Here is a 12,815-nt window from a genome sequence, read left to right on the forward strand (position 1 = left end):
TGGCCCCGCAGCTAGTGGGCTGTTGGCTGCATTTGTGAAAGGGCTACTGCCCTCCATTTGGGACCAACTGAAAAAGGTCTGCTTAAACTGGCCTAGTTTGAACTTACATGAATTAGTGTCCCAGGTGTAGTACTTAGCCGACCTCATGGATAGAGAAAAGTGAGAGCAAAAGGAAAAACAAGACCAGGCACACTTACAGGTATTAACCTCATTCATGCAGCAGCAGCAACAATAGCAAACACACAGCAATCAATGCTCACTGAATAATGGGGAAGAAGATACACTAACCAACCCAGGTTTATGGTCCCACAGTAGCAAAGGTTTCAAGGAAACCAGGGTTTTCAGCAGCAAAACCCAAATCCATGTTTTAACTGTGGTCAGACAGGTCTTTGGAAAAATAACTGCCCTTACTTGCAGCCTGCACCTCAACCTTGAGAACAGCCATCTGCACAAAATTTGCAGAATTGGCACTCAACTGTCACTCAACAAGGTGGACCCCAGCCCACTGTGCAGGCTACGGCCCCCTAAACCTCCAGTAACTACTACACAGTGGCAAGCGCCTACTTGCCAGACTAGCCAATAGGATAGCCTAGAACTGGAATCACAGCTATTATCTCTGCTTCCAGTACAACAGTCTGGACCACATGTTCAGTTACAAGTGCAAAATTCTTCTATCCCTTTCCTGATAGATACTGGTGCTACATGATCTATGATTACTGCCTCCTCAGCTAATTCGTTACCTCTCTCTATGAATTCAGTGAAAGGAATTGGAGTGTCAGGTGTGCAAGTCGGTTACCCTGTTACTGAACCAGTAAGTGTAAATCTCGGGCCATTATCAGCTGAACATACCTTCCTGGTAGGATCCTCAGCACCATTAAACCTGCTAGGAGGGGGTCTGTTGTGCAAGTTTAACTGTACTATTTACCGTACTCTGCAGGGAGTTTTCTTAAATGTTCCTGATAGTCACTTAGGTTCATTGGTTGGTACTAGGCTATTGAAACTAGGGCCTATACTAGCCTAGCCATAACAGTTCCCTAGCTATTTCTTCCCACGGTATTTACTTCCCTGGACACCTGTCTAGCAGGGTGACTGACATGATCCCCGGGGTGAATTTCCTATCTCCCATCCAATCATCAAGGTTCCTTTTGATGAGGGCCAAAGAGGCACTCTGCTTGACATGTATGGGCAGTCTATTCCAGAGTCTGGGGAGTCTCTGGGTCAGGAACCTATCCCTCCAGCATGTTTTGCTCATTGTGATGACAAGGTTTAGATCCTCGGAGTGTGTGTCTCAGAGGGATTGGGATTTCTTTAAGTGTAGCATGTCCAACAGCTCAGGGTTTGACATGGCCTTGTATGTTAAGCAGAGATTGCCTCTAAGTAGACGATATGCGACAGAGTATAGGTGGAGTTTTTTTAGCCAGTCAGCATAGGACATCTGCTTTAGGCCCATGATTCTTTTAGTGAGGTATTTCTGCGGCCTTTCCAGTTGTTGCAGATGTCTTGAGAAATACATACCAAATGGGGCGTTGTATTCTATAATGTGTCTAATGAGGGATGAGTACAGTGGGACAATGACCTCCTTTTTTCTGGATGAAAAGCCCTTAGTGATGAGGTGTGCCACATAGAAGGATTTCCTGACTGTTGTGGCAATCTGGTTATTGAAGGTGAGACCACTATCCACCTGTGTCCCTAAGTCTCTCATTACACTTTCACTGTTTAGTGTATTGCCACCTATGTGGTAATTCACGGGTACATGTTTTTCCCAAAGGGGATAACTATACATTTCTTGGCATTGAGCTTGAGCCCAGGGTCTGGCACCAAGCATCTGTTTCTGTAAGGCCCTTTTGTAGAATATCCACATAATTTGGGGATTCAGTAATGGCTCCCAGTTTGCAGTCATCTGCAAACTTTGTTAGCCAGATCCCCTTAGTGTTGGCCTGTACTTCAGAGAAGTAGATGCCAAACCGGAGCAGTCCCAGGACTGAATCCTGAGGTACTCCACTTGTCACTTGTCTGGAGCTGGATTTGGAGTTTGCTACTTTTACAGTGTGGGTTCTGTCAGTAAGCCAGTTGGTAACCCATCGAGTGATGTAGGGATTAATGCCCAGCTTAGTAAGTTTATCTATGATTCCAGAGTGGGGGATGGTGTCAAAGGCCTTGGCGGGGTCCAGATAGGCTGTGTGGACCACCTTACCCTTGTTTACAGCTCTGGAGACTGATTCAAAGAAGTCAGTCAGGTTCAGGAGACAAAATCATCCCTTCACGTATCCAAACTGCATGGGGTCCAGTGTTTGAAGGTTGCCAATGTCTTTGTTTATAAGTTCCATGATAATATGTTCCATGGCCTTGTAGATCAGGCTCGTCAGACTGATGGGGCGGTAGTTCCTGAGATCCAAGGTGGATTCCCCCCCTTGTGGAGTGGAATAACTGTAGCTGTGCACCACTCAGTGGGCACAAAGCCTGAGGTGAGGCTATGATTAAACATGACATTTAGGTGAGGTGCCAGTTGATTTTGTAGTTCATGTAGTACACAGCCTGGGATGTCATCTGGTCCCATGGATGCTGTATTCTTAGCTTTGGAGAGTGTGTTTTTTACCTGTGTGGCCATTATTACTGGAGTTTGGCAATCTTTTGGTATTGAGATGGGCCCTTTAGAGGGTGAGAGGGGGTGAAGTTTGCACTGAATTGATCTGCCAGGATATTGGCAATATCCTTGGGATCAGTATATTTAATGCTATTCTGTTGCAGCTCAGAGCAGATCTGAGCATTGCCATTTAGATTCTGGACATAGCTATAGAATGCCTTGTGGTTGTCTTTGGAATCTTTGGCAATTTTATTTTTGTAGCTAGTTTTGGAGGATTTTATGAGGGATCTCAACTTCTTACTGAGGCTGGTAAGGGAGTTTTCTGCATCTTGGGATTTTCCTCTTTTCTGCAACAGTTTCTTCCTTTTGTTGTAAAGTTTGTTTATGGCAAGGGACCACCAGATTGGCTTCCTTTTTTTGGAGGAGAGCATCTTGGTTCTATTGGGGATGGCATGATTCATGCACAAGTGGATGTGCTAGTACAATGTCTTAGAGGAGGATTCAGCAGTTGAACTTTCAGTTCCCATGCATGGGTGTCATGAAGTTTGTCACTTTTGACTTAAGTAGCATGAAGCTGGCTTTGGAGAAGTTTTTTATGGAGGTTTCCTTACTGGGGGGTGGGGGTGGGATGTGGATGTCAAGGGTGATTAGCTTATGGTCAGACCTGACCAACGAGGAGGTGACCATAGGTGTGGAGCATTGATTTCCCATGTTGGTAATGACCAGTTCTAGGATATTGGAGCCCCTGGTGAAACTAAGGATTAGTTAATCCAGGGCATTGGAATTTATGAATTCCAAGAACCGTTGGGTAAAGGTGTTGGTACATGAGTAGTTTTCCCAGTTAATGGCAGGGTAGTTGAAATTACCCAGTATTAGGGTGTTTGGTTACATCTTAATATTTTCCAGTATGTTTAGAAAGGTGGGGGATCTGTAACAAGCTACAATTTGGATTGCAGTCTTACCTATTGTTAGTTGCACCTGGAAAATTTCAGACGCATTGTGTTGGGCAACTAGCCTGGTGTTGTGAATATCCTTGGTGAATATGGACACTTCTCCACCTTTAGTGTTTTGGTCCTGGTTTGGTGGCCAAAAAATGTGGTAAGAGTTGTAGCCTGGTATTGCAGGGGTGCTCTCTGGAGCTTTGAACCAGGTCTCAGTTACTGCACAGATATAGATGTTCTCCATTTTTAGGAGTGTCTTGAGAGAGTGCATTTTGAGGTTTAGACCTGTAGCATTGAGAAGCATTACCTTCAGATTTTGCATGCTTGTACCTGTTACAGTGGTGGTTTTGTCCTTTGAACTTTGCCTAAAAAAAGCACCATAGGGGTGGCAAGAGCCTTAGCCAGTAACCTGAATTCCAGGGGCGACAGGTGCAGACCATCTCTGGCAAAGCATTGTGGTCTGTTGATCATGTCATCCCAGGCAGACAGATACTGGATCCCCTTTGTATGACACCAGAAGCTTAGCCAATTGTTGAAGTTAATCAAACTTCTTGACAAATATCCCTCCACAACATGAAGATGTTATTTTTTTCCTCAACTTGACTCTAACCAACCTACCGTCACTGCAGAGGATTGGAATATCTTAAATCAGTTACCTGTTTCCCTTTGGACTGCTCATGATAATGATGTGGGCTGCATAGCTGATGCAGAGCCTGTTCAAATCACTTTAAAACCAAATGAAAAACTACTGTGGGTAAATCAGTATCCTTTATCTGCTGAGGCTGAAAGAGGCATACAGCTTGTGATCCAAACTCTCTTACAGCAAGGCATAATAGTGCCTTTTACCATCCCCGCAACACTCCAATATTACCTGTAAAGAAACCAGGAAAGGAAACCTACAGGTTTGTGCAAAATCTTCGAGCAGTAAACTCTGTAGTAATACCAGCGTTTCCAGTAGTTCCAAATCTGGCTACTATTTTAAGCTCTATACTGCCCACAACTACCACTTTCTCTGTCATAGATATTTCTTCTGCTTTCTTTTCTATCCTGCTATATCCTGATAGTCAATACCTTTTTTCATTCACTTACCAGGGTCAACAGTACACCTGGACAAGATTACCGCAAGGCTATGTAGAATCCCCCACCCTTTTCTCTCGAGAAATGAAACGTCAGTTGAACAAAGTATCTTTTCCATGTAATTCTACTCTAATACAGTATGTAGATGATTTGCTGCTTGCCTCTCCATCACTTGACACATGTAAAACTGACACGCTTACTCTGCCCCAGCACTTGGCTAAATTAGGCTTCAAAGTAAATAGAGAAAAATTGCAGCTGTGGAAACCTCAGGTCCAGTATCTTGGACATCTTATTTCCACTAATTACAGACAGGTACTCCCTACTACGGTGTCAGCCATAACAACTTCGTTCTTTTCTGGGCCTTACTGGTTATTGTAGACAGTGGATTGTAAACTATGCAGAAATAGTAAAACCTCTTTTGGAACTCTTAAAAAAGGGTACTTCCTGTGTCTCTTCCCTGGAAAGATAGCCATGAAAATGCTTTCTGTCAGCTTAAAACACATCTATCTAACCCTCCAACCTTGGGATTGCCAGATTATTCTAAGGAATTCTATCTTTTCTGTTACGAGAGAAACCATGTTGCCCTTGGTCTATTGGCACAAAGACAAAAAAGGTGGATTTTGTCCAGTTGTCTGCTACAGTGCTTCACTTGACTCAGTGGCAGCTGCTTTGCCTCCTTGTCTGTGTGCAGTAGCTGCAGCATCACATCTTTATGATATGGCCTCATCTTTAACCTTTGGCCACAATACTTTCCTGGCCATACCACATGCAGTAGAGTCTTTACTCTTAAAAATCTAAAACAGTATCTGTCCACTACATGCTTGACTAAGTCTGAATTAGCTTTATTAAACAACCCTTCCATTCGGGTTATCCGCTGCCCATCTCTAAATCCAGCTTCCCTTATGCCTACAGCTGAGGAGGGAGAGCCGCACGATTGCCTTTCTGTGTTAATCTTATGCTTTCTCCTAGAAATTATCTACAATATACACCTCTGGAAAATCCAAATTTAATCCTCTTTGTGGATGGCTCCTGCTTGCGGAGAGAAGATGGCCAGCTGGTAGCTGCGTTTTCTGTCTGTACTTTCAAAAGTGTACTTGTAACCAGGATTCTGCAAGGACAGATGTCTGCTCAAGTAGCCGAATTGGCTGCAATAACTGAAGCTTGTAAAATAGCTAAAGACAAGACTGTTACTGTTTTTACAGACTCTAGGTATGGGCACTGTGTCGTGCATGACTTTGGAACATTATGGAAGCAGAGAGGGTATTTAACATCCTCAGGAACTTTGATAAAAAATTCTTATCTTGTACATGAACTGTTAAATGCCTTGTTTTCCTAAAGCAGATAGCTGTTGTAAAATGTGCTGCCCATAGATCAGATTCTTCTTTTAAAACCAAAGGAAACAATTTAGCTGACTGGGCAGCAAAACAGGCTGCATTATCATCTCCTGTTCAGGCAATACAATTGCAGCCATTACAAATTGAAAATGAGTCGAATGTTGGTTTATCTTCATAGATTCATAGGTTCATAGGTAGGTACTAGGCTATCGGCCCAAGGGCCTACTTAAGCCTAGACAATAAGGTTTCCTGGCTTACACCACCCAAGAAAGTTATTTTCCTGTGCCACTGTCAAGCAGAGACACAGAAGTGATCCCCGGGGTGTATTTCCTATTTCCCATCCACTCATCAAGATTTTTCTTGAAGAGTGCTAATGAAGAACTTTGCTTGACATAGATGGGTAGCCTGTTCCAGAGTATGGGAAGTCTCTGGGACAGGAATCTATCCCTCCAGCATGGCCTGTTTATTGTGTTGACAAGGTTTAGGTCCCTAGAGCTTGTAGCTAAGAGGGATTGGGATTTCTTTAGGTGTAGCATGTCCAACAGCTCTGGGTTTGACATAGCTTTATATGTTAGGCAGAGATCACCTCGGAGTAGGCGATATGCTATGGAATAAAGCTGGAGTTTTTTGAGACGGTCAGTGTAGGGCATTTGTTGAGGCCAGTAATCCTCTTTGTGAGGTACTTCTATGGCCTTTCCAGCTGCTGCAGATGTCTTGTGAGGTACATTCCAAAAGGGGCGTTGTACTCTATAATGGGTCTAATGAGTGTCGAGTAGAGGGGAACAATGACCTCTTTTTTCCAGGATGAGAACCCTTTTATGATGAGGTGTGCCACATAGAAGGACTTCCTGACTACTGGCAGTAAAGTGGGACCCTCTGTCTTGTGAGGTACATTCCAAATGGGGCGTTTTACTCTATAATGGGTCTAATGAGTGTCGGGTAGAGAGGAACAATTCTGATTGTTTAATCAATGTGTTTTCATTTCAGAATGCCTCTGACGACCGCAAAAACGTAAGGTGGATCAATGATGGCTGCACTCAGTCGGCAGATAATCTTTGGTGCCACCCCGACGTCCAACCTGTAGCCCATGCAATTTTCTTTACCAATTGGTTAGGGTATATCATTTGCCAGCTCATGTAGGTAAAAATGTTTTGCTTAAGCAAATTTTGACTGACTAGTATGCACCTTACCTTTATAAGGCAGTTCAGCATGTAATTCAGACATGTTCTGTTTGTTTAGCTTTTAATATTTGTAAAACTACTCCGATCACCCCACAACATATGCTAAACCATGGGGACCATTTTGTACTGTACAGTGGGACTTTATAGAACTGCCACAGTGTGCTAGATTTTGTTATGTGTTGGTTGTGGTTAATGTTTTTTCGGGGTGGATTGAGGCCTTCCCCTGTGGTAAAAATAATGCCACAACAGTTGCAAAGAAACTGATTCCCCGTTTCGGGGTCCCATGTGAAATACAGTCAGACAGAGGGTCCCACTTTACTGCCAAACTTGTTGATGACATTTGTATTATGCTAAATGTTAAATTGTCTTTGCATTGTCCATACAGGCCACAAGCCTCAGGCATGGTTGAAAGAGATAATCAGAGTATAAAGAATACTCACTGTCCTTCAGCTTTTCCCAGTTAGGGGTTGCCACAGCTGAAATAGGTTTACATGGACTTAGGCTTTCCTTTAGTATTGTTTTACATTAGATATGCAGTAAATGCTACTAGAAAACTTTCTCCTCATGATATTTTAATGGGCCGCCCCATGCGGCTCCCACCCTCCCCTCCAGTAAACATAGAAACCACCTTAACTAATGACTGTCTGTTGCATTATTGCCAAACGCTTGTTTCTCTTTTGCAGTGCTGTCACAAGACTGTTGTCTCCTTTCTACAGCCACCTGACCCAGACTTCACTCATTCCATCCAGCCTGGTGATTGAATCTATGTAAAGAATTTCCGATGCAAGCATTCTTTACAGCCCCAATGGAAAGGTCCGGTCCTGGTACTTCTCACAACTACTTCAGCTGTTCGCCTCCAAGGGTCTCCAACTTGGATACACGTATCACACGTGTGTAATGTACTACAAACAGATGACCATCAGCCACTTCCTTTCACCGAGGACAACATTATCGAGCCATCGTACCAGAAGCAAAAACCAGCTGACCATGAAGGTGACTGATCAACTACCTCTGGTCAAAACTTCTGCATCCACCCCATCTACTCAGTTCAAACATTTTGGTCCTCCGAACTCCAACAAATCGATGACACAGACTCCTTTTCCACAGCAACACTGGGTATGTGCCCTCTGTTTTATTTTTGTATTTCTACTTGTGCTGCTTTCGCCATTTTTATTTCCTGCTGCAGCCATACACATTCATTTGCCTGATGCCAATGCTGACATTAACATTGCCAAAAGAGCTACTTCCTGGCATCCAACTTTTAATACTTATCAAGCCATAAAATACACTTATGCCCTATCATTTAACATTAACAACTGCTGGGTTTATACTGCTATTCCTACTGTGCATGGGGGATTGATGATGGATACAGCCCCCTTAAACGTCACAGAGACTTGGACTAGTTTGCTAAATGAAACTTTAAACACCACTAGCACAAAAAGAGTTTTGCTCCAGTTATTCAGCAGACGAAATGGGACTTTGTGTTTTCAAGGAAAACAGAACTTGAGACATGGGTGGAATTTGAATGTTGGTTGGAGTTTCTGTAATATTACTGCAATGTATAACTGTTCTTATAATTCTACTGGATGTAATGCCAAATATTCAGAAGTTGAAACTATTTTGTTTAATGAAAGTAACAACTGAACAATAGAAAAGTTTAGAAGAGAGATGGGCATAATTCATTTCAAAATGTTTCATGGACTTCAGGGTGCTTCTGTTGTCTCTAATATTTCATTACTTGTTGAAAATTGTTATTTTGTTTGTGGTAGAAAAACATATAAATGGTTACCTGAAAACTAGTCAGGAAGCTGATTCGTGCCTTCCAACACACTGATGCTTTGCCAGCAGGAAAAATTCAAAATGTGCGTGAAGTTAAGCCTACCAACAATCCTGTGGGAAAGATTGCTGCATCATGGATATATCACAATGATCTGGCTCACATAGCATTTAAGGGCCTATCCCATATGGATTTAAGTGATAAAGTAATTTCCAGAGCAGGAATATTTCCTGCCTACGGAGCCCCTAAAGCAATTTGGGAATTGCGTAAATTGTCAAAATTACTAGAAGTTTTAGCAAATTCAGCTTTTGACACTGTGAGTCTAATCAATGCTGAAATGACTGCTATGAGAACTGTAGTACTGCAAAACAGAATGTAACTTGATTTCGTGCTGTATGTTTATTCTGGATAACGAGCACGCAATAGACAGCCATCTTGAAATTTTACAAAAGGTTGCTGAACTGTCACATGCTAAAGAAGCAGACAGTTCTCAGTGGGCTTGGCTCACTAATTTGTTTTCTGGATGGGGAGGTGGATTATTGACGTTTTTCATGTTAATTGTGATTATTGCTATAGTATTATTTTCTTTGTTGTTTATACTAAAAGCATTATGTTTAAAACTGTTAAGCGCAAGAACTCCTGTAAAGCTACAGCAAGTAATTGTTGATGAAACTGAAAGTATGCTATGGACTGTGCAAAATGGTGATGAGGGGTATGTTGAAATGGATACAAATGCAGATGAGGTAATGAAAGATTTTGGCAAAATGTATGAATGAATGCATAATAAGAAAATTAACGGTGATGCTTACACAGCATCAAATGGGGAATTGTAGTGGGAAAAAAAATAAACAAAATGTACGTTTCTGTAGAAGGGCCTGAGTATGTGATTAAGAGCATGCAGAAAGGGAAGAAAGAGAACTGGACATTTGTAAAAAGCTGAATGTGCTGTGTCCTTTTAGGGATAATCTTATGTCTCGGAAGTATTGACCTTATTTGTGCATACAGTTACTGAAGAAGTAATGATAAGCATGTTTTTCTTCTCAAACCAAACTGCTGACAGTTGGAATTTAACTGATAAACATGTTTTGAGGAAGTTAGATATTCTGCCTAAGACCCCAGCAACAGAGGAAATGGTATGGCCAGTTTGAAGATGTGTACAAAACTAATTGGTCAATTAACTTTCTTGGGTGGCGTAAGCCAGGGAATCTTGTGGGCTAGGCTTACTTAGGCCCTTGGGCCAATAACCTAGTACCTACCTATGAACCTATGAATTGTCCGAATCTACCTAGCCTAGCAACAAGATCTTATTGTATGTGAAAGTATATGTTTTGAAACTTGTTCAAAGTTTATTGGTCAGTATTACATTCCTTTGTCTAACTAACTGCTGACAATGCATACTAAAGGTATATAAGCTAGTGATTTTTATACTTTGGGGAGACTCTGTTCCTGAAACTGTCTCCCACATGCATGTGTGCAATAAAGATTTTTGGACTGCTGCCAAGACACTGGACTCAGTTATTTACCACTTAACACTAACCTCCAGGCCTTGTATTAACCACCTTATGACATCCGAATCTTCCTATTGTATACTCAGTAACAAAGTGGTGTCACTGACCCAGGAATTGTTACCAGAGGAGTTAGATGAACCATAATTATTAATAGGAGTTCTAAACTCATTCCTCACAAGAGTACCGTTGCCATTTCCATCAGAATTTAATCTTTTAAGTACAGTCTGTACATGTTTCATAGCTGTTTGAAAAGTGTGACTCAAGAACTGCAACTCATTGGGGATGGAATAGGTGGAATAGGTACTGACATTTAAAGTACTCTGAACTCTGTTGACAGAACCCATTTATTCCAGGGAGGGGAACATATTACCTTTAGCATTCAAGTACCCAGTAGAAGCCATAGAAGCCATATTGTTCGGTTGAAAGCAGACTAAAAACAAACAAACACTGGACTCCAAAGCAAGGCACTTAAAATGAACATAAAACCACAACCTTGCTGATAAGGTTAAAAAGCAACACTGAGCCCAGAACAAATAACCACTGAGACTTCCATAAGTGTTTTTATTTCTGTTTATTTAAAAAAAAAAATGGAACCTCATAAGAAATGTACTCCGTTTAAAACACACAGTTTAAATAACCCTCCCAACATGACATAAAATGCAATTGATCAATCAACCTTGATGTCTGACTAATCACACAACTCGCAACAATTTACTGCTACTAAAAACTGTTTAAAATTAAAATATCCATCCATATCTGTTGCATTTAATTCATTTAATAAACTCATCCCTGAACCACATAAACATTTGTCATAATAACTTCATCTGCAATAAACATTTAACATTAATATTTTAATTTAAGTCGGGGAACTTATCAGCTCTAAGTAACACTTGCAACTTAAGTTCCCTGACTTCCAACACAATATTACAACTAATTACGAATTTCACAGTATTAATCTGTTCTAACACCAAAAAATGAAATTTGCGAAAGCCAGAACACTCATAACTATGTTTTGCCAATACATTCTTAAAGTCATGATCTTTTATGGCTTTAACGTGTACACACATTCTTAGTTTCAGCTATCTGATGCTTTTGCCCACATAAAATTGTGGATAAGTGCTACATACTGCTAGACATACAATACAAGTACTATGACAGTCCTATCTAGCTTTGGCTACAAAACTAAAATTTAAATGTTCAAGTTTGGCACTACTGATGTTACTAATGTATCTACACTGCTGACAAATGGCACAAGAAAAAGTGCCATCTGTTCTGACAAATATTTTGTTTCCCTTAACTAAATCTGTTTCCAACATTTTTTTCAAATTGCACAATTTCTTAAACGCAAACTGGGGGGGGGGGCTTCTCCTATTACTTTTACTAAGTCAGGGTTACCTAGACTAATTCTCCAATTAGCTGTAATAATATTTTTAATTACTTGACTGTCCACTGTCATAAGTACTGGAAAAAAAAAAAAAATATATATATATATATATATATATATATATATATATATATATATAAAACAACAAACAGAAGTTAAAACATGGCTACTAAAGGTAAGTACTGCAACAAAAATAACAAATGCCATATAAAAAGTATCACTACAACTAAGGCATAGAGCATAAAATGCAAATTTAATGAAGGTAAAAACTGGGTGAAAGATAAAAACAACCAAAGTCAGGAGAAGATAAGTAATTTCAAGTACTAACAGTACCCTTCATCAGATCTAAACTCATGATCAGTCACAATCAACAATTCAGTCTACGTCTTTTAAAGGCAGGGTTCAAAGGGAGTCATGTATTAAGTCCTGGGGGGGGGGGGGTCGGCTTGTAGGTTACCTATCCAATGCATCTCAGCTAGCTCAGTTTGTAAAGTTATGTCACCACCCCTAGCATTTTCTCTGAGAAACTGAAGAGACAAAAAAAACAAACAAAAAATATGTAACATTAGATGAAATATGTTTCATCAATAGACTTTTGTTGGCCTTTAATTGAATGTCATTCACATGTTTAGATATTCCTTCCTTAAACTGTCTATTAGTTTTGCCAGCATAGAAACAATCACATAGTTGCAACAAGCAATGTATATCACAATCTTGGTCTTACAGTCAGCATATATTCATGGTGCATAGCATTTACCAGTCATGGGGTAGACAAAATCCTGTTTTGTAGAGATATATTTACAACTTGTACAAGTCCTGCATGGATAGGTACTCACTCTACTGGACCAAACCCGAACATTGTATAACTTTTTCTGACATAATAAACATTTTAGATTCTCATTATTTCTAAAGGAGAAAGCTGGAACATCCCCCACTATCCTCTTGGTAGTATTGTCACTGGTTAAAATCCTCCAGTTATTCGTTATAACGTCACAAACATAAATATCATGGAATAAGTCAGGACAACTC

The sequence above is a fragment of the Protopterus annectens genome, chromosome 10.part0 (assembly GCF_019279795.1).
Source record: "Protopterus annectens isolate FY-2018-M chromosome 10.part0, PAN1.0, whole genome shotgun sequence".
NCBI classification, from domain to species: Eukaryota; Metazoa; Chordata; order Ceratodontiformes; family Protopteridae; genus Protopterus; species Protopterus annectens.